The sequence below is a fragment of the Lissotriton helveticus genome, chromosome 2_1 (assembly GCF_964261635.1).
Source record: "Lissotriton helveticus chromosome 2_1, aLisHel1.1, whole genome shotgun sequence".
NCBI classification, from domain to species: Eukaryota; Metazoa; Chordata; class Amphibia; order Caudata; family Salamandridae; genus Lissotriton; species Lissotriton helveticus.
In genome coordinates this window covers 1,071,117,686-1,071,143,609 of record NC_136059.1, presented here as the reverse complement: position 1 = coordinate 1,071,143,609, position 25,924 = coordinate 1,071,117,686, and positions in this window count along the sequence as shown.

Here is a 25,924-nt window from a genome sequence, read left to right as displayed (position 1 = left end):
CACAATAACTAGCGAGTTGGACCACAAGAAGATTAACCATCACACCCCTCTTTAAAACAATTTTGATACAAAGAATAAACAGCCCTGATGATAGACCAGTGACTTTGTGCCTGGTTCTTGAAACGCGTCGGCAGTCTTTCTTGGGTTGGAATAAATTGTCAACTTCACGACACTAGGACCGGCTGGTCCAGTATTTAAGCGTTTACAAGCTATTAAGTTGCTTATACACCCTTGGAAATCATTTTTCTTCATGTTTTTTATTGTAATATTTGTTGGTTGTGATGTAATTATAATTTTTTGTAATGTTTGATGCAGAAACGTTTTTTAGTGTGTAAATAATGTTTGTTTTTTGATGTATGTACAAAGTGTATTTAGTCTTGTAAATATTCCAATACGTAGTCCTTTATTCTGTTATGATTTTTTGAAAATTTGAAGAAAAGCTGATAAAATGATAGACACTGAGTAATGCTGTCTAACGGTGGTTACAATAAACTGGTTTCTTACCCTTCTTGAATATTGAATGAGTAATTGTGATGTGGGCACTGTGTGTTTTTGCAAACCAACATAGTGGGGCACAGGAATGTGTAAGTGTTCCTGTGACCCTAAAATCACGAGCATGCCAGTCCACTTTCAAACTGAAAATCTTTCTGAAAACCTCGGGGGGCAATCCTGTGGTACAATCAGGTTTCCTGTACTCAATCCCATCATCAGATGAGATCATTTGGAGCTTTACCTCAATCTCTGAACTGTGTCTGGTAACCACCAGTGAAGGAGCCCCAAAGTTCATATATATCAATGTCAGACACCTCCTTAACTACCAAAAATGTACAGTTGTATCTCACCAAAGAGCACGCCTGTTCAATTTAGTCCTAATTAGCTTTTGGGTATTTATACTGCCTGAGAAGTTGCTGCACAGGGCTACACACAATGGTCTAGGTGTACAAGGGAACGAAGCAGTTTTGGGTGGTGAAGGTACGTCCAAGCTGCCAGCTATATATTGCTGCCGGCAAGGATACAGCACCCAAGTCCTTATAGATCTCTGATGCAACTGCACCAGAAAGGACCTCAAGCAAGAGAGCAAAAAAGGAAGGAAAAATAGCAAGTAAATGAAAAGGAAAAGAGGAAAGGGGAAGAGAGTGAGAAAAGGCAGACGAGGAGAGAGAGAGAAAGAAAGACGGACAGAGAGAGACTGTTTTAACTGGGAAAAAAACAAATTTTTAAGAATACTTTTTGAAAATGTTTTCTTTCAAATCTTTTTTTGCACATTTTAAATTCTGTTACCTGTAGGTTATGAGACCAAAAATAGATACAGAATATTATAATATTTTGTTCATTTTAACTGCCTGCCTGACCCCCTACCCACATTTATTGACCCTGCCCCACTGAACTCATGATCAGATTCCTTACCTTTTTTATGAAACCTACACTGTCCCCTCAGCTAAGCTTTCACCTATGACCAGGGATGCCTACGAGCAGGGATGCCTTGCTGAAACTGTAAGCTAAACTGGCTTTTGAAACAAAGCCCATAACCAGAAAAGCGTAAACATCCTTTTGCAACATCGTTTTAATAGCGTTTCCGATTTCTGGGCTTTGTTTCAAATGTCAATTCAGCTTGTTCTATGAGCAGGGCAGCCAGTGGCTGCCGGCACAGGTAAACGTGATGGATGGGTCTTGGTCAGGGCTGGACTGGGAACCAAAACAGGCCCGGCAAAGTGCTCGGCCGGGAGGTTGGGGTGCGACCGACCTCTTTGCGCGGGGCCGGTTTTCGGCTGATTTTGTTACAGTGCCGATTTTGTAGCTATGCTACATAAACGGCCCTGTAACAAAAAGCCCCTCGGGGCCCAAAACTGGCCCCACCCTTGCGGCGCACCTGGGTATTGCCCGGTGTTCGCAACGGGCAGTCCGGCACTGATCTGGGTGTGGGCGGGGCTGGGTGGGAGGGGGGGGGAGTCGACAGACAACGAAATAGATATCATTAAATACAAAAATAATACCTATTTCGTCGTCCATCGGCTTCCCCCTGCTGCGCCCTGCAGCACCGCACCACCCCACCATGCCCATCTGATCCGGCCGCCGCGGAGGGCAGCCCTGCTCATAAAACAAGTTGAACTAACTTTAGAAACAAAGCCCAGAATCACAAAATGATCAGCTTGGCTAGCAGAATTAACTAAATATCTGACCTCGAGCAGCTTTCTCTGCTGAAACTAGGGGCCCCAGAGGGAGATTTGCAGGCTGCAAGTAAAGGTCTGCCAGGCCACCAGCTTTGAGTACCACTGGTCTACTATAATCCTCTCCTCTATAACCGGCATTGTGAATGGCCTTCCATTCCAGACATTCCACTTCAGACCTTGGTGCTGTGGTGAATCCAAAAAAGCAAGGTGGCTCCTTAACTTTTTCACTGTCTCTCAGTTCAAGTCAGTCAGTCAGTCATAAGCTTTTATTCGATACTCAGAGATATCTTATAAGCACATACATAATACAATCAATACAGTATACAAAAAAGTTTATGCCATAAGAAGTCAGTAAGAAATATTAGAATGTTTAAGAGTGATAAAAGGATATAAAGTCCGTTAATAAATTAGCTAAAACAAGAATTAAACAGCTACTGACAATCTCTTACATCGAATATGCCAAAACTGCTTTAAAAATTTAGCTATTCCACAGACTATTGGGGGGGAAGTGTCCGTGCTTAGGATATGCAAGGCTACTAAATGACTGCGTGTGCCCATGTTACGGCAGAGTGGTTTCAGCCAAGAGCTCCTAGGCCTTGCATAATCCGGGCATTCAAATAAAACGTGCACAATAGACTCAATCTTAGTCGGGCAACATGCACAGTTGGGAGAAGTGCGATCCGCTGTTGACCATTTCGATACCAGGGCACCTAACGGGAGGGAACCAACTCTAAATTTAAAGTAAAGGGCACGGTCAAAGGGGAGAGTAATCAAGTCCAAATAAGGTTCAAAGGCCACAGTGTCTTTAATTTGTAAAAAGGTGGCAGTGGACCTGCAGTGATTTGGGCTAGAGATTAGACGCTCAGCAATCCATTTCCAAAAAAGCGCCTTGACAACTTCTTTTGGAGGGGCTGAGCGGGATGACCAACAATCCCCTAGTCCTATATTCTCCAACAGCTTTTTGGTGTCCTTTAACCATTTTATTTTGGCCCAACCCCCCTGGCTCATTATGTCTCTCAGTGCATCAGCATAGGATTTTAATTCTTCGCACCTCCAAATCCGTGTCCACAACAGGAGCGGGCGAAGCTGGGCCTGATCTTTAATGTTTTTACATCCCGTGTCCATCCTCACAGGTACTGACGGTGTGCTCAGAGGGAGAGCGATGAAGGATTTTAATAGCTTGCTCTCAGCAGTAACTAGGGCATCCAGACGGCAGTGACCCCACAGTTCTGCCCCATACAAGGCTGATGTCGCTACTTTGGCCTTGTAGATGTCAAGTACTGGGGTAAGTGATCTCCTAGTTGAGGCCCTGTATTCCCTCATGAGAGCTCCTCCTACTCTCCTGTGGTTAAGGACCATTTTTTCAATGTGGTTTGCCCATGTCATCCTGTCCGTAATCCGAATGCCAAGGTAGTCGAATTCGGCTACTTTCTCCAGGGGAATAGAGTTAAGTGTAGGTGGGCGGCCCAATTTTTTAGGTGGGTTAACAACTAGGTATTTGGTTTTGTCCACATTTATTGTTAGCCCTTTTGCAACACAGAACTCCTGGAATCGTGTTAGAAGTTTCTGTAGTCCTTGTGGGGTCTTCGAAATCAGGAGCGTGTCGTCCGCAAAAAGCAGGGTTGGGATGCGGACACCTCCAAGACAGGGGGCGTCAGCTGGTTCTTGTTGAAGGTGTTTTACCACCCCATTCAGATATAACGAGAATAGGGTGGGCGCCAGGACGCAACCCTGTCTTACGCCCCTAGACACTGGTATTTTTTCCGTGAGTTCTCCGTTATTACCCCAACGGACCTGTGCAAAAGTGTGGGCATGAAGGCTTATAAGAAGGGACAAGATGTAAGGTGGTAGCCCCAACTCACAAAGGACCCTCCAAAGCTCTTCCCGGGGAACTAGATCAAAGGCAGTCTTCAAGTCTATAAAGGCTAAGTAAAGACTGCCCTTGCCCAGTTCCACCACCTTCCACCCCAAGAGGGACAACCTAAACACCTGCTCTATAGTCCCCATACCAGCCCTGAAACCTGCCTGAAAGTCTGATAGGATTTTATTCTCCTCCACCCAATGGAGGATCCTACCAAGGATAGCTTTGCCAGCTATCTTTTGGGTGGAGTCTATCAGACTTATTGGGCGATAGTTTCCCGGGGTTTCCCTGCACCCTTTTTTATAAATGGGGACTACCACCGCCCCTTTCCAGGATTCTGGTACTACTCCTCCCCTCATAATATCATTTAGGAGAGCTGCTATGATCCTTCCCCATTCCGTTGGGTAAGCCCTCATCAAATCACCCGGAAGGCCATCCGGGCCCGGTGCCTTGCGTGGTGCCACCCAGCCTATAACCCCCTCAATCTCTAAGGGAGTGAAAAGGTCATAGGCATGAGGTTCGATAGCTAGCGTGAGATCCATCCCCACAGACAGTTCCCCGTCTGGTGGGAGGTATAAAGACCCAAAGTGTTTTGCCCAACTTTGAGGCGGGATGCTGCAGGGTCTCATGGCTGCATCGGATTTGGTCCGTTTCCTTATGAGATTCCAAAACACCCCTGAGTCCCTGATTTTGCTAGCCTGGAGTAGGTCCTCCCAGTATTTTTCTTCCCACTCCCTTCTAGCCGAACTAAGGATCTTTTTATAAGCCTTCCTAGCCTCATGGATCATACTTTGGGATTTAGATTTAACTGCCTCAACTAGCTTTGTCTTATGGGTCCTGCAGGCTTGGGTATACCACCCCTCAAAAAATTTTTTAGTTCCTGTAATGCCCGGCTTTTTAGAGTACAGGATAAAGACATTGGTTAGGGCTTCAATCAGAGAGAGAAATAACCCACTCACTTTACCCACCCCTTCTAGCGAGGATTCCAAAGATGTTACCGCGCGGTTTAGATGGGATTGAATTTCCCCAACCTTCGCCTCGGATAGGACCAGTTTCGCCCATTTAATTCTTCTACCACATGGGGAGACTTCAGATTAATCTAGTGGTACGAGTGCCTCTTTAAAGTTGGCCTTCCTTAGGGGTTGCCACCAGTGTTCCATTTCTAGGGAGAGAGGGTTGTGATCGCTTTCTGTCGAAGGGACCACCTGCATGTCCTTCACATAAGGCCATAAGCACACGTCTATTAGGACATAATCCAGCCTAGAGGTGTGCCCTGGTCTGTTGTAGGTATGTGCACCCCCCCTATCCAAGGAAGTCCTCCCATTCGCTGCCCTTAAATTAAATTCAAGAGTAAGGGAGTATATTTGGAGCGCCACTTCCGTCCACTTTTTAATCGGTGCGATGTCCAGAGCCGGGATCCCCCACCTGGCATCCTCCTCATCCTGGTCGAGGGAAACATCCGAGCCCAAAGGCTCGAACGTGCAGTTCATATCACCAACAACCAGGGTGCGGGTCTTATGGGGGGTGTTGTTTAGCAGGGTCTCGAGAAGAGCTATCACAGGAGACTTTCTCCCACCCTTTGTACCCCGAGCATACACATTAAAGATGTTTAGAACAATTCTTCCCCTTTGGTCTATAAGGGTAATATTTTGTATGTCCGGGGAACCTGTGGGATAGTCCACCACTCTACAGTTTAAAGATGCCGCGACCCAAATAAGAAGGCCGCCCGCTGGGCGGCCTCTCCCAGATTCCGAGGCCCGCGCGGGAGAGGAGTATGAGGAAAAGCCCACCCTATGGACCGGTATCAAGCTCCAGGTTTCCTGAAAAAGGCACAAGGAGTGCTTGTCGACCCACGCAGTAAAATCTGGGAGGGCCAGTTTTCCAGCAATCCCTGCGATGTTCCAGCTGAAAACCTTAAAGACTAGGTCCGTCACAGCTGGATAGTCGCTGGGCGCTTGAAAGCCCCTATCCATAGGGCTCCCCCTATATAACCGAGGAGAGCAGGGATCTTGTGGAGTTGTTGTAGGGTCTCCCATTCCACTTACAAGGTTTATTTGGGTGGGTGGTGCTTCTACTTGTTCTGCTCTCCTCACTGATTCCAGTCAGCAGGGGCCAATTGCCCACATATGTTTCTCCCTATCGCCTCCTACAACCCCGGCCCAGTTTTGGCCCGAATTAAGAGAACTTTCACTTCCTCCAATTGGGCTCACAAGATGCCTAGGGTAAAAATACGAGAGGTCTACCAATTTCACCCCCGGGGCCCCCATATTTTTAATAGGAGTACAAATGGATGGCACCACTCTATAGTCTTGGAAGTTTATAATTACACAGTCTCCTTCCAGCATTTTTTTCCCTTGCCCTACCCATCCCACTCTACGGACACTTAAAATAATGCCGTCCATACCCGGGGGGATTGGTTTATTTGCCTTCAGCCAGTGTATACACTTGTTCTTGAGTGATTGATGGTTTTCCAACTGGCCATCCTTTAGGGGAGGCACATTAACCATGACTGCAACAAATGGTTGACAGTCTGGTGGGAGATTAATTGGGGGGATCCGTCGTGGGCGGATACTGGGGGCCTGTGGGAAGATTCCAGCTCTGACTGAGAATAACTGGGAATACAACCTCCAGTGATACAGAGAAAAGGGATCAAGCCATTGACTAGGAACCCTGTTTAGACTTCGGTGGAGCAGGATACCTATCTAAACGTGGCAGATGTCCAGTTTGCCACAATTAGAATCCATTTGAAACCAATACACTCATAATACTGTGCATGGGATATGTACCACTTTTTAGCAGCTGTTCCACATCCGCGCAAATTTAAATAACCCCCAATTTTCTGGACATACAGAGATAACAGATAACACGAGATGAAAGGGTTTGAACCTCCACTCAAAGCAGTTGGTGAATATACAGCCCAATTTCTACTACCCAAGAAAAGTGCAAATTATTGTAGGTCTTCCCAAGACAACAGTAATTTCTGAAGTAGAATTAAAACAGTTCTCGCAAAAGTTGCATTCTCACAATAATAGTGATAGTGGTGCTCAAAATCTCCGTATTGGCACTCAATTTGGAAATCTTAGAAGGTACTGATGTACTAAACCTATTTTGCATTCAGAAAGTGAAAGGGTTAGCAAGCATAGAATGATTTTTCAAGTTGAAAATGTACTTCCAACTTGCAAAATGGCCTTAGCGACCCATTCCATTACAAAATTAGAAAGTGGTATGAAAGGGGTGTTCCTTCCTAATTACAATTCAGTATGCTATGTCTCAGTGGCTTGCAACTGCAATTGTGGAAGCAAACCATTGATTAGTCACCAACCCCCTCAATGGACAGGCAACTTATTCTCAAGGCAACCTTTCCCTCTAGAAATCAAGTCAGCAGTGTTCAAGGGAGTAGGCAGTAACCCAGCAGACCACAGCTGACCCCCCCCAATGTTTACACAAATGGGAAACTCTTTTTTTCATTTTTTTAAACCAGCAGCAATTCCTTTAAAAACACAAGCTTCCCTCTGGAATTACAAACGAAGAGATGGTGGTTTTAGTTAATCTGAGGGCCACAATCCCTGTGTTTGTAGGCAATCACAGTGGGTCGCAAATAGCAACATGCCAATTAATATTCCTTCGACAGGTAGTTATGTGACCCCCCTCTGACTGAAGATTTTGCAATCCAAATTGTTAGCCCATAGGGTGTATTGTAAAATTAGAAACTGGTCGCAAAATGCCAGGGCTCGATTTAAAACTTCTTCCTGTGACCAATCTTATCATACATCTGGTCGTAAATGCTTCACCACGGAAATAAATATGTACAGGGCAAAACAAACAATAAGGTTGACGCTCTAAAAATATTTTGCAAGCCAATGATTTGAAGAAGTACATTCTTATTTCGCAAAACAATATTTCCAGATTATTTTAGTGTAGCCTTCCAAAGGGGAATGAGACATACGTTTATCTTATTATTTTGAGGTGTTTTTCTAAAGTAAAGCTGTAAAAACTGAGACCTCGTTTCGAACTCTGTCAAAGACAGCGTTTAGCAACAGTGGAACTGAATAGAGCCCATCTGGAACTGAAACATGTAGGTATTAAAACAGACATTTATATATTTGTTCAAGTCATTTGTACATTTCCCAAACGTGCTAAGGACATTGTGTTCGCAATAATCTAAGTGAGCATAAGCTTCTTCAATTAGTAAAAAAAAACTTTACGAGTGGTTTAGCTGTAAAACAGTCTTTTCTGAAAATAGAAAAGTTATATATGCAAAGTTATTCAGACTCTGACATGGCTACATTGACCTGGACAGAAAGTAGAAGGTTTCTCACAAAAGTTGCAGATAAACTTCAGGGCAGCCGACAATCATATAAAGAATGCGCCTTCTCAACTGTCCTGCTTTTTAGTACAACTTCAACCTTATATAGCATACACGAAAATGTAATTTGTTTACACTAGAGCTACTCTTGTTTTATAGTTGTTCTAAGTGTGACCACCTGACTTCAGGTCATTACATCATGCAGAGGATGCCCTTCAACAGTTTAAAATCCATATGTAAGTGACTCAAATTTGCAATAATTCAACACTTCATCCAGATGTGGTCCAGTTCTAAGGTCTTGAAATCATGACTCAAAAAAAAAGGTGAAATGTCCTGCACGTCGCTGTGGGTCCTGCAGGTTGAACCAAGAAGTGGTAACATTGCAGGCGAGCTACATTTTTGGTTCAAACCCAACACTTGGGCTCGAGTTCTGGCTTAAAGGGGTCAAACCATTGGCTTGAAATTATCAAGGTGTGGCTTGAATGGCAAAGCCTCAACCAAGCATGAAAGCCTTCTTAGCGTGCTCTTCGATGCTCGTTCCACTGGCAGCATATCAGATCAGTCCCTTGCTCCATGCATATGCTGATGGATATTGGAAGATCCAAAAGACACTTTCCACAAAATCTATTTCTGCAGCAGTTCTTCAGAACGCTACTAAATTCACTTTAGTTGTCCAGGGTTTCTGAGGCCAGCAGCAGCTTCTTGTTCAAGGATATTTGCAGATTCGTATAGGAAAATGTTTTGTTATGTTACATGTATTTGTAGGAGGTGCATGGCACCCACAGGGGGGTATCCTGGTGCCAGTATGTGTGCCTGGTCCCTATTGGGAACCACTTGAAGAGCCAGGTTTTGAGTTTCTTGTGAAATCTGCTCTGATGAACAGGGGGAGGTTTCTTCAGGCTTTAGGAGCTAGGTGCAATAAAGCTCCACCCCCAGCTCTAGTTCTGCGGATATGAGGTGGTGTAAGCTAGCAGGAGGCAGGCAGAGCCAAGGGTTCTGGGTGGCATGTGGAAGCAGATTGGTTTCAGATAGGTGGGACCAAGACTGGGCAGCACCCTGCATGTGTGATCGAAAAGCTTGATGAGAGTGCATTTTTAAACTAGAAGACAGTATAGTTTGTTTGTGGTGCAGAGCAGTGACTGTTCTCCGGCTGTTGAGTGGGAGCCACTGGAAGGTTCGTTTGAGATGTTTGACTATGTGGAAGCAGGATGATACAAAGGGGTTGGCTTGATTGGTCATCAAGAAGCCACTATGCTGAGGTTCCAGCCTTGATTGGGGGGGGTTTAAGAACTTGTCCAGGTTCTTTCGGCCACCAGGCTAGAGTAAAAAATGTGGTGTCCTTTTTCAAAAGTACCACTTTCTTTTGTCAGAGTTGAGCTTTTGACAGTTGACCTTCACCCAGTTGGCAAATTTGGACATAGAGGTGGTGAGGTGGTCTGGGTGTTGGGCGTGTATTCTGACAGGGAAAGGATGAGTTGGATATCATCCACGTTTGAGATTATGTTGATGCTATGGGATCTTATGATGATGGCAAGTCATTCATATGTTGAAAAATTCTGGGCTGAGCAAAGATCTATTGTGGACTCCACTGATCAGACTGGTGGCCATAGAGTGGAAAGGTACCAGGTTGAACGACTCTGCTGGTCCTGTGAGGAAGGAGCAGCTCCATTGGCGCAAAGGCCTTATTATTCCATCAGAAGCACAAGTCAAGTTTTCCAGGTAAGTAACCATGATCCTATGTATGGAATCCTCTATTGCATCCCTTCAGGGAGGGGGATGAATCCAGTGATTCAAAAGAAAGTGCATTAAGCCTATTTCAGAGGAGTTGGTGATTCAAGTTTGAAGAGGCTTTCTGATAGGATACATATTGTTTTCTCCAGATTCTAGAATTATAGCAACACCATGGGTAAAGTGTCTAGAGAAGACAATTGCTTTCAGATAAATATTCAGCAGCTTCAAATGAAAGGAGCAGTGGTGCTAGTTCTGGTGAAGGGACCTAGAATATTAGAATATACTCAATAATCTTCAGAGCCTCTTCGGTTTTAGGGAGTCAAGATTGTTATAGATTAGAAATCCCTAAATACATGGATTTAATCAATACCATTCATAATGGAGACTCTGCAGATGATCATTCCTTTTGTTGCCAAGTGCTGTTTCCAGATAATTATCAACCTCATGGAAGCTTACTTTACCATGCTGAATGAAAGATGTCATCAGACATTCCTGAGGTTTTGTGTAAAACTACCTGTCGGTTGAACTCTGTCCCCATGTATTTCTGAAGATGGTGGCACCTTTTATGGCTGTACTCCATCTACAGGGGTGAAATGTATACCTCTAACTGGCTTCTTCATGGATCAATGAGAGAGAGGCACTGGAGGGTTTGGAGTCAGTGAAGTCTTGTTTGGAGTGACATGGCTTTCTCCTGAACATGGAAAAATGCCAACTGGTCCAAATGCACGAGTCGACATTTGTTTGGAGAAAGGAATGGTGCATCTCTCAAAGGAAAAAGTGCTTTGGATTCAGGAGTTGGTAAGACTGTTCCTACAACTGTAATCTCCGGTAAGCTTTGGCTAAGCCTGCAAGGTATGAAGGTGTCTTACACGTTTCTGGGTCCAAGTTCATAGTTGCATCTGTATCCAGTGCTACTATACCTGAATGCACACTGGTCTTCGAAATTTCTGGTTTAGTAAAAGAAGGGACTGATCTTTTTGCAAACTAATCAAAATCTGAAGCCTGGGAAACATGCATTGTAACAACAGATTACAATTCCTTGTAATGGGAAGAAGTATTGAAGGGCTATGCTGGGAAGGGTCAGTATCAGATTATATGATTCTCCAATTGGAGGGAAATGGCTATTGTGGAATAAGCATTGAGACATTTCCAGATTTTGATTTTGAGAAAATGTTCCGATAAGCGGAGATACTCTATTAACAGTTTCAGATGTAAACCATCAAGGAAGAAAAGGACAAGTTCCCTGGGGGCTATCTGGGCAGATAGGCATGTGGGCAAAGAGACAAGCCCTATTCCTGAGAGCGGTACATATCAAGAGGAAAGACAATGTGGGAGCCGAAATTCCTCTTCCAAGATATTAGCCTGTTGCTGTAAATTTTCCAAAAGATGGTTTGAGTTGCCATAACTCAATATTCTGCAATTGAAAGCGAGAAACAAGCCCAGAGATTCTGTTCCAGGCTTCCGAAGGATGTAGAATAATGGGAGGTTGCCCTAATAGTCTAATGGGCCCAGAAACTCTTATATCCTTTAACTCCCTTTCTGTGGAGTAACAAAGCTTGAGGGGGCTCGCCTGCAAAGTACGAGGAGGGGCCCTGGCAAAACACTTAGCACTTTTGCTGAACAGGCCCCCTGGAGCTCAGGGCCCCCCGCACCGCAGGGGCTTATATTACACCACTGCTCCCTTTTCAACGACTCCAAGGGCCATGTTTATGAATCTTGTGGTGGAGCGCAGCAAGTCACCTTTCTGCTCTGCCCTGCGTCACAATAAAGGGCAGGAATGCACCATATTGATCTAATATGGCACATTCCTGTTCTTTCCCCTTGCACTGATACCAGTCAGTCAAACCACTTTATTCGGTTAAGTTAAAACCATAAAAGTACAGACACAAAATACATACATACATATATGTGCAAAAATACAATATAAAGTGTCCACAGTGTGATACAATCCGGCAGTGGGCAGGCTATGTGCAAAGAACGCAATACAGTACTGGCCAGGTAAAGTGCATTTACAGGACAAAAGTAACAATACATCCAAGATATTTGATATAAAACTCATTAAAAAATACCAGTCATGAAAACCAAATTTAAAAGGATAAAATCAGAATTAAAACCTCATTAATTATGGGCTCTTCTCACGGCTATTTCTCAACCGGACAGCTGCCATAAGAAAACTGGCTATATAAAAGATCTCATTGGGGTCACTTAGTAGCTGTAAGTACAATAAGGCTGGCTTAACTTGGATAAAACCCTTTCTTTTTAGTAAGGGAAAAAGAAACCTCTTCCTGATGTCACTATACAAATCACAGAACATTATTAAATGCATTGTGTCCTGGGCTGAAAAATTATCGCATGTGCATGGCCCTAGTTCTTCCAGCCTGCGCCACCCCTTGGAATTTCCCAGTGAGAGGTGAATTAGATTAAAACGGAGGCGTGTAAGGAGTATACGATGGAAAAACCTAGTCACAGTTTTCAGGTAAGGTTCCATCGACGGCATAGTTTTTAAAAGATAATGGGCTCTTACCAGTTACTTTTTCAGCTCCAATTCCTCCCGTTGTACTGCCCACAAATTTAAAAGCTGTTTCTTCACCCCGCTGGGATCCATTTTCGTGATCAACCAAGGTTCATCATTAAGGTCCTGTCGACCAACAGTTACCAATGTTTCCCTTACATAAACAAGCCACCTAACCTGATGTACACCATCCAGAGTGAGACAATCCCTGATCAGTCTGTGATTAAGGTCTAATTCGGGATTAAGCCACAATTTAAGCCAAAAAATAACTGGCGCCAACCTGAGTGTATCGGTTATATAACCCACCCCCAGTTCCTGATGTACAGCATAGGTGGGTGTTGATTGGGGAACCGATATTATACCCCGTAAAAATGTATTCTCCTCTAGCTGTATCCCCTCCATGGCTCTATATCCCCAGATAGAGGAGTCATATGTGGCAATTGCGATACATTTAGCTTTGTAGATGTTCACAATGGCTCAACAGGCTCAACAGGTTTGGTTCCTAACCATTTGGCAAATCCATTTACGGCCGCAATTGCCCTAGCCATGCCATTGACCTTAGGATTATATTGAGTAGCCCATGTACCTTTGTCATCAAAGAGAACCCCCAAATACATAAAAGAAGTTACCTTGGTAACTTCAGAGCCTTCACAATAAAAAGCCCGGCAATTTTGTTTACTCTGGCGACCTACACTCATTACGTGTGACTATGCTATATTTACCTTTAAATCCAGGGATTTCATAAAATTACCAAATCCCACCAGCAGCTTCTGTAGGCCGACTGCTGTGCGGGATAACAAAACAGCATCGTCAGCATACAGAAGCACCGGGCAACGCTCCTGACCAATTTTGGGGACATCTAGACTGGCTATATCTAAAAACCTGCCTAAATTATTAATATAAAGAGTAAAAAGCAAAGGTGCTAAAATACAACCCTGTCGTACTCCACGCCCAGAGCTAAAGTGCCTAGTGCAGTTCCCATCTTGGTCGATCCTCACCCGCGCAGTAAGGTTCTGATGCAGGTCAGCTAGGAAGTGAACAAGACTTTTTTCCATCCCCATCTCTAGGAGGATGGTCCAGAGCTTTGACCTGTTTAGCAGGTCGAAAGCTGATGATAAGTCCATAAATGCCAGCTGGAGTACTCCCCTTTGGCTAAGGTATATTTGCCAATTAACAGGGATATATTAAGGCACTGATCTTGAGTCCCCCTGCCACTTCTAAAACCATATTGAGAATTTGATATTACATTATTCTCATCTAGCCATCCTTTCATTTTACCTAAGACCGCCCCCCCCAGAACCTTTACGGCCGAATCAATTAGGGAGATTGGTCTATAACATCGGGCATCTCCTCTGTTGCCTTTTTTAAATATAGGAACTATAATAGACATGGCCCAGGATGGTGGATAATTCCCCTTTGCTGCAGTATTAAAAATGTTTGTCAAAACTTGTGCCCAGAAGACTGGATGTGTTTTATATAAATTGGCTGGGACACCGTCTGGGCGTGGGGCCTTGTTACTAGACATGGCCTTAATGGCCAAAACTACTTCATCCTCTTTAAAATTCTAAGGCTGGTTTGAATCTCTTGGAACAGCCCAAGGGGTTGGATCAGACGATGTAGGGGTATCATATATAGCCTCAAAATGTTCTAACCATTGTGCCTCAGTGATATTACATTCTGCCACATTGTTGCCGTGTTTGGAAAAAAATTGTTTATTTACAATTTCCCCAAAACTGCGGCTATTCTTTAAGACATCAACCAACATCAAGCCCTCCCAAGCTTCCCTTCTAATGTCCTTTTTCCTGGCCCTTACAGCTAATTTATAATCCTTTCTAAGTATAGCCCCTATTTTGTGGGGTCTGTTTAATGGCTTTCATTAAGAGGCTATGTGCCCTCGAACAGGTGGTATCAAACCATTTCTCGGCCATTAGTTGCCCCCTTTTTACCGGGGCCATTAAGTTCACAGATATTTGTTTACAAATGGCAGTGAAGGCCTCACTAACCATCATGTCCCCTCTGATACCATTTTGACAGCCTAGAGCGACTGCAGGCACCCTTGAACGTTGGTGCCTGTGTGGTAGGCAACCTTCCTGTGATGCAGAATGCTGCAAAATGCAGCAAATGCAGAAAGAGGAAAAAACAAGGGGAAATAAAGATATTTCTCCTCGTTACACCTCACCTGGGGAGGCGTATCATTTGTGGCACATTCCCAGGTTTACCAGCTTTGGTAAATCTGGGAATGCGTTTAAAACCATGGGAGTTGCATGAGAACACCCACTCAACGCTCATGGAACACCTCTCTTACGCAGAGTAATGCAATTTGCCATGGGTTGCATTACTCCATATTTTTTAAGCCATTCAAACTGACACAAAGTGGCTTTGTGTGGCTTCAAAAATATGACTTTAGACGTGCGACACTCTTGCACCACCTTGCGTGGTGCAAGAGAGATGCAAACAGTGCCATAAATATGGCCCCAAATGTTTTACATAGGATGAAAAGTCAGTCCCAAGAGATGATCATGGCTGTTTCATTCTGGCCAAGTCCATGGCAATTTTATCCCAGCGAGTCATTGTCATCATCACTTACTGATAAAGGGTGTTTTGTCATTATCCGGAGGCAGAGGAGTGGAATTCTTTCTTACTTAATTGAAGCAATTCAAAGGTGTCCTAAGGCTTTAACTTTAAAAACTTATTGAAAACACCAGGGAAAGGTTCAGTCATAGTGCTTTGGCCATTCTCAGATACCCAACTATTTGCTACTCTGCTATTCTTAGCAGTGGTCTTTCCAGAAACCTCTCACTAGACATATTAAGATCCAAGGGGGCATCCATTAAGGCCTTTATATATTCATGAGATAATTTAGGGGAAGGAGAATATTTTGTTTCACGATTACTCAAAAGTTTGCCTTTATTTAGAGAGGCCGCGACATACGTTTTGAACTACTCTGTGGGATATACTGTTGGTACTGAAAGCACTTTAAGTACATCCCTTTGAACCTCTTGAGCCAATTTATATCATGTTTTTTACCATGAACATGATTCTTTTACTGGCTTTAACATTTGCTGAAATGGCAAGCGGGTTTAAGAGCTTTACTATGTTGTCCTCCTTGTGTAACTATTATGACAGACTGCTTTAAAGGTTAGGCCCTGTGTTTCTCCCTAAAAGTCCATAATCCTGATTTTTTCCCCCACATCATTTTCTTCAGAGGAAGAGAAATTGCACTTGTTAGATGTGATAAAGTCTCTGGTGATTTCTACACAAAGTTATGCTTTGTTTATCACATTTAAAGTTTCGTGTCAAGGAAAACAGCTTCATCATTGACAGTAAGTATGTGGATAAGATCAACTATATCTTTGGCACACATGATGACAAAGTGACCCCCCTACTCAAGTATATTTAAAGAAAGTCCAAAAGAAGTCTGGCCATTTGGAGTACGGAAGTGAATGGCGTTCCTCTTGAAACCATTTATAAAGCAGCACCTTTGGCAGTTCCTGTCAGTTCTTTTCACCATTTCCACCTTCATCAGTGGAATCATGATGAGAAAAATGTTGCTGTTGGGGATCTGTTGGGGTTGCTGTTGGGGATCTAAAACCAGTGAATATGTTAGGTATATATGTGAATTTCATTAAAGCACCAGGTGATGCACATATTCTTTGCTTTGTGATTCATATGGTTGGGCTCATTCACTATTGTTATCAACAAGGACTTGCATTGCTTTGATATACTTCATGGAGTAATGACTGGGACATGCAAGCAGAACATTTCAGAACTGTTTGAGGAGAGGATGTAACCTTACGGCTAGAGTGGTTGACATTGAAGCTGGGGAACCAGGTTCGAGTCTCGGCAAGGATACTCAACATCCTGTGATTCTGGGCAAATCACTTAATCTCCCTGCGTCTAACAAAAAAATGAATGTGTCCATCTGTAACAAAACTGGTGCTCATGGAAAGCGCTCTGATATCTAATATCTTTGGTAAGAGTTTGCGCTATATAAAACTCTAAAAATGACGTAATATCTAGCATTACTTATTAGTAATCTTCATTACTCTCAGTTCCCCCTTGTCCTCGTCCCATTCCTCACTAATTAGGTGATTCCACCTCGCAAGGCATAATAAGATCAAGAAGAATGCTTTAAGTATATGCCCTTCCCATAAGGCTGGTGCCTATAAAGACTATACTTACCCAGCATTCCTCCTGTTTTTTTTCTGTCTTGTGGGACAGACAGGGACAAGGAGACTGAGAAGGCGGACCCTGCTGGGCTCAGTTAGCTGACGTGCATGGGTGATCTCCCTTCCTGTTCAGCATGCTGGAGCTGGAAGAGAGTCAAGCTCTTCTTCTAAGCTGAGGGGCTTGTTGTGAGAGGTGCAGGAGGTTTAGACAGTTTGTACAGGGGAGCTCGGTGTCCTCCTTGTCTTCTTTTACTGATGCGTTGCAAGTTTCTTCCGGGGTCATTGGACCGTGCATGCAGGAGGTTCACGCACATGTGGAAGACTGATCATCTTTCTCTTGGTATTGGAAGAGGAGTATAAAGACGGTGGAGGCAGGTAGGCCTGTATTGAAGTATCCTCGGTTAATTACATGTTTTCCTTGTTGATTTGATGGCAGAATGGGCAAGCATTTTCACAAGAGAAAGCATGAGGTCTCCTCTACCTTAGGCTCTTCTTCTTGTTCCCCTCTGATGAAATACTGTTTTTTAGAGGTTCTGGGGAGTGATTGAAGAGCCTCATTAGAGAGACTCTGCTGGAATTGGTCCCTGTAAAGAAAGCACAGCAGGATTCTTTCAGGGCATGTTCTCCTGTTACCTCCTAGGAGATTCAGGAGTCAGAGGATTAAAGGGGCAACTACATCAGAAAATACATTTTCCCTGAATCGCTGGGCATGTCAAGGATAATTTGGGTTTCCAGGAAGATGTTGGGCCGGAAACCTCTTCTTCTGGTTTATTGAGACAATTCTAGAGTACATCACAGATGGATTTTCCTATGCATACCTTCATTTTAAATATACTTAAGAAGGAATGGAAGGAATGACCCAGATGAAATAATTTTCCCCTGATATATGGAAAAATGTTATCCTCTTAAAGTAAATTTACCTGATTCCATTCCTTTCGACTCTTTTGGTGTGAGTCTGGTGGGTAGACCTCCTTGACTGGGGATGCTATTATCAAGGATGTGACTGATAAGGAGGTGGATCCTGCCCTCAGAAAGGTTTATTCTTGTTCTCATTTGGCTTTCTGAGCTGGGATTTATGGTTCTTATGTTTCCGAGTATTTGCTTTCTGACATAAAGAAACTGTTTAGTGCAGTGGAGGACTCTTCTAATTGTTCCTCTTTGCTGGATTAAATTGAAAAACAGGTAGAATTCATGTCAGACATTGTATTTTATGTGGCTCGGGCTTCAACTTTGACTAGTGGGACTTGCATAGCAGCATGGCATAATCTCGTCCTGAAAGACATTAATGCTCCTGATGGAGCGAGATAGAGAATTACTTTTTATTCCAACTCGCAAAGTCACATTTCCATAATATAAAATAATCCTATTAATGATTTGTGATGTGTTTATATTAATTCAACTCAGATTAAACTTTTTACACACGGGAACACTAACATATGTGTGCTCATAAATGTGCATTACTGTTGCATCTTTTTGTTCGTGCAAAAATAATAAATTAATTTTGTCATTTCTGTCATGTCATGACTAACTGCAGCTGAATTTAAAAGTGGCATGTGCTTATTTTGCTTTCCTTGTCTATGTGGTGTCATTCTACTCTCTATAGGTGCATAAAGAATATCGTGGATTTCATGAAGACTGGTAAATATAAAATGCTGCTTTATTTGTAGTAGCAGTAGTAATAAATCTTTATTCGGTAAAATTGCTCACCATAAAAGACAACAATATACATTTTAAAATACATTTCATCAAGTTAGTACTAACAGCAACAGAGGATAACCATAATTAGAATATAACTGAGCACAATCACAATTAATAAGACCACGGGCAAAAGTACTCCGGAAACTCAGAGTAGGTGGCTTCAGTTAACTCCGCTCTGAGTAGATAGTGGCCTGGCAATCATTCCCAGAGATCTTGATCTAGTAAGCCAGGCACTACTTAAAAACTTTGCCACCCCGCATATCAATGAGGTAGATGATAAATCCGTTGAAATCACTCGTAGGGCCGAACGATGGCACCTCATCCCCAGTCCTTTCAAAACTGGTTTCAGCCAGTTTTTCCGAGCCACTTTATACGCGGGGCAGGCAAAAAAGAGATGGGCCACAGACTCTTTGGGAGCCGCACAACCGGGACAAGATCGTGAGGGGCCAACCTGATTGGACCATCTTGAAGTAAATTCATGTACCGGGAGTGTGCCGTACCTTAATTTTAAATAGAGGGCCCTGTCTAGCGGCTTGGTTATAAGGTCAAAGAGGGGTTCAAATTTCCTTGCCCACTTGAACTCAAGAAAACACTCAGTAAGTGAACCCCCTGTTATACTGCGTGATGCTTCGGCCTGAACCCAATCCCAATATAGTTTCTTGATCACCATTTCGGGTGGGGGAGCTTGGGACTCCCATACATCTCTCAAACCCAATTGTGAGACTAATAGCCTCACATTTTTCAACCAGCCAATTTTGTACCCAGTATCAAGTAAAATTAGGTCATCCAGACCTTCGGCATATTTGCCCAGCTCCTTAGTCCTTCTTAGGCGGACCCAAAAGAGCAGTGGGCGCAGCCTCACTATATCCTTTAAGGCACGTCTACCAAGGTCTAACCGCAGGGGGATCAGCGGGGTGGAGACAGGGAGGGCCACCACATCTCTAAAAAACTTATTTTCTGCTAAGGTTAACTCATTAACATTGTCGAACCCCCATAATTCGGAGCCGTATAGTGCAGCCGGGAGTATCTGGCCCTCATAGATGGCCATTACCGGAGACACTGGTTTACTAATTGATGCCCGGTACTCTCGCAAGGTCACCCCCGACACTCTTTTGTGGCCCAACAGCATTTTAGCCAGGTGATCCTTCCAGGTCATTCGGCTATTTATCCGGACCCCTAAATAGTCGAATGCCTCGACCAACTCCAGGGGGGTCCCGTTAAGCAGAAAATTATTTTTAACATTTTTGGAGGGCGAAAAGGCCATCAGTTTGGTTTTGGTGGTATTGATGGTTAGGCCTCTATCTGTACAAAATGAGCTGAATCGCTGCAAAAGTTTTTGCAGGCCTATCGGGGATTTAGCTATCAGTAAGGTGTCATCAGCGAAGAGCAGAGTCTGAATCTTTTCCCCCGCCAGGGTTGGGGCATCCGTCTCTTCTCCTCTCAGATGGTCCACCACTCCATTCACAAACAAGGAGAAGAGAGTCGGGGCCATGACACACCCTTGACGGACTCCACTCCTCACTGGTACCCTGTCTGTCAGTTGGCCCTGTGTACCCCATCTGATCCTAGCATATGTCCCCTCATGGAGTCTTACAATTAGTCTCAGGAGTGAGCCAGGGAAGCCCATACTTTCCAGAGTCTCCCACAGTTTAGCACGAGGGACCAGGTCAAAGGCCGTCTTGAGATCTATGAAGGCCATATACAGGCTGCCCTTCTTGATGGTAACTGCCTTCCAATAGATCCCAAACAGACGAAAGACCTGGTCCATCGTGCCCACCCTCTGGCGAAATCCGGCCTGGAGATGAGAGAGAATACATTCCTCCTCCATCCAGTCGCCTACCCTGGAGATAATGACCCTGCCAACCACTTTCTGGACTATGTCTATCAGACTAATCGGTCTGTAGTTGGCAGGGTCATCTCTTGCCCCCTTCTTATACACTGTGACCACCTCGGCACCCCTCCATGAATCTGGCACGGGGTGTCCCCTTACTAACAAATTCATTATGGTAGCTATAAGATTGGCCCAGGCCAGGGGTTCAGCGATCAGAAGGTCCCCAGGGATCCCATCCGGCCCAGCTGCCTTCTTAGGGGTCAAGTGTTTAATTGCTGCCACTACTTCAGAGGCCGTGAATAAGCACTCAGTCTCCCCGCCAGGTGCCCTTCCCTCCCCACAAGCAACCAAGGAGCCAGTTGTATCTTCACTGCCGCCATATAGAGCTGAGAAGTGATTAAACCATTGCAGGCTAGTTATATGGGTTGCTAAAGGCTGGGTTTTACCCTGCCTAGCTCTATTGATTAAATCCCAAAATAACGTCGAATCCCTCCTGCTCACAGCGTCTGTTATATCCCTCCAGTGCTCCTCCTCCCAATCGCGCTTTGCCAGTGCTATTGCTCTCAAGTACTCCCTCCTGGCCGCTCTAACCAGAGTAGGATTCCTTGAGAGCAAGGCAACTGACAAACTTTTCCTCTTCCTCTTGCAGTCCGCCGAATACCATGGATTGCTGGAGATGGGGGGGGGGGGGGTCCTGTTTGGTCTAGAGGTTTTCCTTTTAGAGATAAAAAAGTGACTCACTTGATCTATCATGCCTTTGTAAGCAGAATCGAGGCTTGAGGAAAGGTTCGGGGAGCTAGCAACCACCCGTTCCATTGCCTCCAAATCCCTGTGCAGGTCTTCGATGGTAGATTTAATGGCCCCTAGTTGGTCTACATTTAACTGAGCCTTATCCCATTTCAATCTACGATTGTTTCCGTAAGGGATAATCTCTTTGGTTAATTTCAACGGCGCACTCACCCCTTTCTCTTTACTTTTGCCCCATTTAAACTTGCTGCAAAGCGGGTTATGGTCGCTATCCAGGGTGGGTACCACCTCCATATCAATAAGGTCAAACCACATACTAACGCTCATTAAAATGTAGTCTATTCTGGACGGGGCCGATAGCCTATTAAAAGTCATTGCGCCGGATATGTCAGACCGGGTCCTACCATTGAGGGCTCTTAATTTGTGCTCCCTGGTGAGGGCATTCAATTGGATTGCCCTGGCAGACCATTTCCGAATGGGGGGTACCGTCAAGGGGGGGATAGACCACCTGGAGTCATCCTCCTCAGTGCCTAGGGGATCATCACCAAGAAGGGGTTCGAACGTACAATTAAAATCACCACCCGCCACAATTCTGGCTGAAGGAGGACAATTAGCTAGAGCAGAATCTAGGCTCATTATGGTTGCAGATGTATTATCCCCCGCAGCCCCTCTAGCATACACATTAAAAAGTTCAAGCCTAATCCCCTCGATGTGACCCCTAGAAGAAAGGTGCATTAAGTCATTACACTGAGTGTCATTGGAAACCATGTCCCAATCTAAATCAGTTCTTAACCAGGCTAGAAGACCTCCTGCTGGTCTACCCTTCCCTCTGCTTATCGCTGGGGAAAAGAAAGTAGTATAACCAGATTTATCAATTGGTAACAGACACCAAGTTTCCTGAAACAGGCAGACATCGAACTTCTCAATGAATGCATGCCATTCAGGGATGTCTAACTTCCTTTTTAGCCCAGCTACATTCCAGGAAATCAGATTTATTACCCGAGGACCCTTGTGCACTGACAAGGGCCCACCCATGGTCACCCCCCCCAAATCCATACTATTCGTGCAAATTTTTCCCACACAACTAGATTGGTGACTATTACTCACACAACTAGATTGCCTAAGAGGTACAAAACAGTCAACAGCAATAGACATACCCGGGGCAGCAAGAAGAGCCATATTCGAGTGAATGATATTAGAGTCGTCTGTGTTTACCTCCTGGAAATTGTCACAAATACTTCCTACTTGCTGGGGAACCACTCCTTGGCGACCACATCCCTCCACCTTAGGCTGTAAACATCAATCGCAGTCCTCCATGCCAGTAAGCTGCGAGAACCTATTGAAAGTATCTAAGGGGGTGAAGGGTCTAAGATGCTCCATTGCACTATTGTGACTTAGGTGATGTCTCTGTGGAATCGTAGACCAACCAAACTGACCATTAGGCTGAAACTGATGCTGGCCATTTACATGATAAGTACTGTTGTAAACAAACTGAGGATTGGGCCTCGGGGCATAAGACTCTTCCCAGTGGTTGGGGGGGTAAGAAACCGGCCTCGGATAAAAATAGGTTAAAGGCCTAGGGGTAATAGAGTTTCCCCCTCCTGCATATGGCCAGTTTAAAATGTAGTCTACTGCCCGTGGATCTCTAAAATTGACCACCACTAAATCCCCGTCAATATCTTTCCTTCTGTTGCCCAACCAAGGAATCCGTCTGACATGTACAATGTCACCATCCACATTTGGGGCTATGGGCCTAAATGTCCTCAACCAATGAATTATTTTATTTTTCAGTTGGGCGTAACCTTCCTTCTTATTTTCTACTAGTGGGGGAACCCCGGTCATAACTACTACATAGGGCACCGCCTGAGGTGGAATCTCCACATGTGGTACCCTAGTTAAGGGGCCTCTAGTGCAACCCCCTTCCCCCTGTCTCTCAATTCTGTTAACTGTAGGAGCTTTTGTCGCTGGCCTTTGAGGGCCCCCTTCTGTCCCAGATACAGAGATATTCGCGTTCTTTGTGGGGTTTTGTTTTAGAATGACAGGCACATCCTTACCCTGATGCTGAGACGACTGTTTAGACGGCTGGAGTGGAGCCGAGGGGGTAGCAACTGGGGATTTTACAATCTGGTTAGACAAAACCCCTGTGCAAGATTTAGGTTGTATCCCCCCACTCCCCTGGGCCTTGGTCAACGTAGCCATACTATTTATGGCAGCCTCTATTAGGGTCAATCTATTTTCGACTTTCTTAAGACTCTCAGTCACGGGTAGCAACAGAGACCTCAGTAAAAGTTCGAATTCCCCTATAGATGGAGAAGAGGTCGGTATATTTGTAGATAAAGGCCCCTGACTGATATCTAAGGCCACTATATTAGGGACCTCAACAAACGGAGTAACCACCGGTGAAGATGCCTCAGGTGGTACTATAGTTGCAACCTCCATAGTAGCCCTTACATGTGTTGAGGGTAATTTAGGGCCTTTGCCAAAGTCTAAATGGGAAATTTTAACTTTGCCTTGTCCCACCCTTGATTTCCTTCTTTTTTTATTTGGTGGTGGGCCGTGTATCTGGGCTACCACTAGTTGTTTAGATTTCATTGTCTTAGGCTTCGGGGGAAGAACAGTGTGGCATGGAGTCTGGGAGGGAGGGTCAATCACAATAGGGTCGAGGGACATACCAGGGGAAGAGGTGCAGTCACGCAGTAGAAGTGGGAAGCCTTCTTGGCTAACGGTTTCCCTCCCAAGGTCAATTAAGTCCCCCTCGGTGGACAAAGAAACAGGCACAGAGTCAATAAAAGATCTGTTTTTCAAACTTTCGATTGAACGACGCCGCTCAGCCCTGCGTTCGGCCATGGTCAGTTCCTTCTCACCCTCGGACAGTACCTTGGGGAAATAATTGTCTAGTGACCCATTGCGAAGTTTGCCCTTCTTCCCAGGTGTCCCCTCATCAGATAGGGTAGCCATTAACTAACCTGTAACCGGAACTCACGGTGTAAATTTTAGAGAAAGGGCCCAGCCCGGCCTACTCTGGCCTACGAGGGCCTCAGAGGGCCCGCCCTTTGCCCGGGCTTCGCCCCGGGCGCTCCCGCGCGCTCCCGCGCAGCGTAATTCGCTGGATTATATGGGCGTAAGACTGGAATGAGCTGGGCGGGGCGGTCAGGGAGAGCGGGCCAGGTGACAGGCCGGAGGATTGCCGGGACTCCTGGGAAAGCGAGTCCCGGTTCCTTCGCTCGCAGCCCTGTCTCTCGCTCACTCGCCCAGCTGGTGCCTGTGACTCCTGGGATCCGGTGGCAGCAACGGCGCAGCGGGACCCGCGAAGCGGGTACCGCAAGGTGTAGCTTGTTCTCCCAAACGGCAACAGGAAACAAAGTGCAGCAAACGACCCCAATGGCAATGGAGGGCGGGGATTTTTAAATAGGTGAGCTGGGCGGGGCGGTCAGGGAGAGCGGGCCAGGTGACAGGCCGGAGGATTGCCGGGACTCCTGGGAAAGCGAGTCCCGGTTCCTTCGCTCGCAGCCCTGTCTCTCGCTCACTCGCCCAGCTGGTGCCTGTGACTCCTGGGCTCCGGTGGCAGCAACGGCGCAGCGGGACCCGCGAAGCGGGTACCGCAAGGTGTAGCTTGTTCTCCCAAACGGCAACAGGAAACAAAGTGCAGCAAACGACCCCAATGGCAATGGATGGCGGGGATTTTTAAATAGGTGAGCTGGGCGGGGCGGTCAGGGAGAGGGGGCCAGGTGACAGGCCGGAGGATTGCCGGGACTCCTGGGAAAGCGAGTCCCGGTTCCTTCGCTCGCAGCCCTGTCTCTCGCTCACTCGCCCAGCTGGTGCCTGTGACTCCTGGGCTCCGGTGGCAGCAACAGCGCAGCGGGACCCGCGAAGCGGGTACCGCAAGGTGTAGGTTGTTCTCCCAAACGGCAACAGGAAACAAAGTGCAGCAAACGACCCCCTGCTTTATTTGTTTGCATTGCTAGGTAACACTAGACTAATGGGTGGGTTAAATAATTAGCAAACAAAGGGTGGAAACAGAATGAATAATATTTCTTTCATTAATTATTTTCTTGTGTTTGTTTATACACTAGTGAAACTAAATTGACTGCTTTGGGCCTAGTTTCTCGAGTTTACTAAAAAGATGAATTTAATTTCTGCACGGAGCATGAGATGTCCATTTCCTTCAAAGTAACATTTGCTGAACTACGATGAGGCTCTGACAATATTCTGGTCGGACGTGGCCAAGGCCAGGAACCGGCAGAAGGAACATTTGATAACTTGGCATCCGAGGAAGTGAAATGAGACCAGTGAAAACTATTACAAAAATGTTGCAACCAGAGGAAGCCTCGGAGCTCGTACAATAGAGACAATGGTCCTTAAGAATATGACGGAATTGAGGTTTTGAAATATGGGGTGACATGTCATTTGTCATCCACGGACCAATGGGACATCGACTTTTGCAGAAAGATTTACTTTTACTTAGATTAATTTAGCGCAGAAAGGTATAAAGATCCATGCCCCGTGGTTGGGTCACGCTGCTGCCTTCTAACCTTTGGATGAGGGTGTCGTGCTGTCGGACTTCTCTTGGAGCACGTAAGAGACATCAAAGACTTTACTTTATTTCCATTTATTTAGCTTAGTTAGGGACTTAGGTTTTGAAAAATGCCAAAACTCTTAAGTCATTGCATTTAATCTGAATTTACTATGATGCTTTAATTATGCTTACAATGATTTTAATAAAAATGCATTAATAAAACTATATATTCTCTAAATTCAAATAAATAGCTAATAAAATCTTACTTTTGAAACAAGTTGGTCTTGTTATTTCAGGAGTGTGGGTTATCATTAGCTAGATGCCATCGCCATGGTGGCCAATTAAATAGTTAGGGTTGTTCAAATGATGTCATCTATATTCC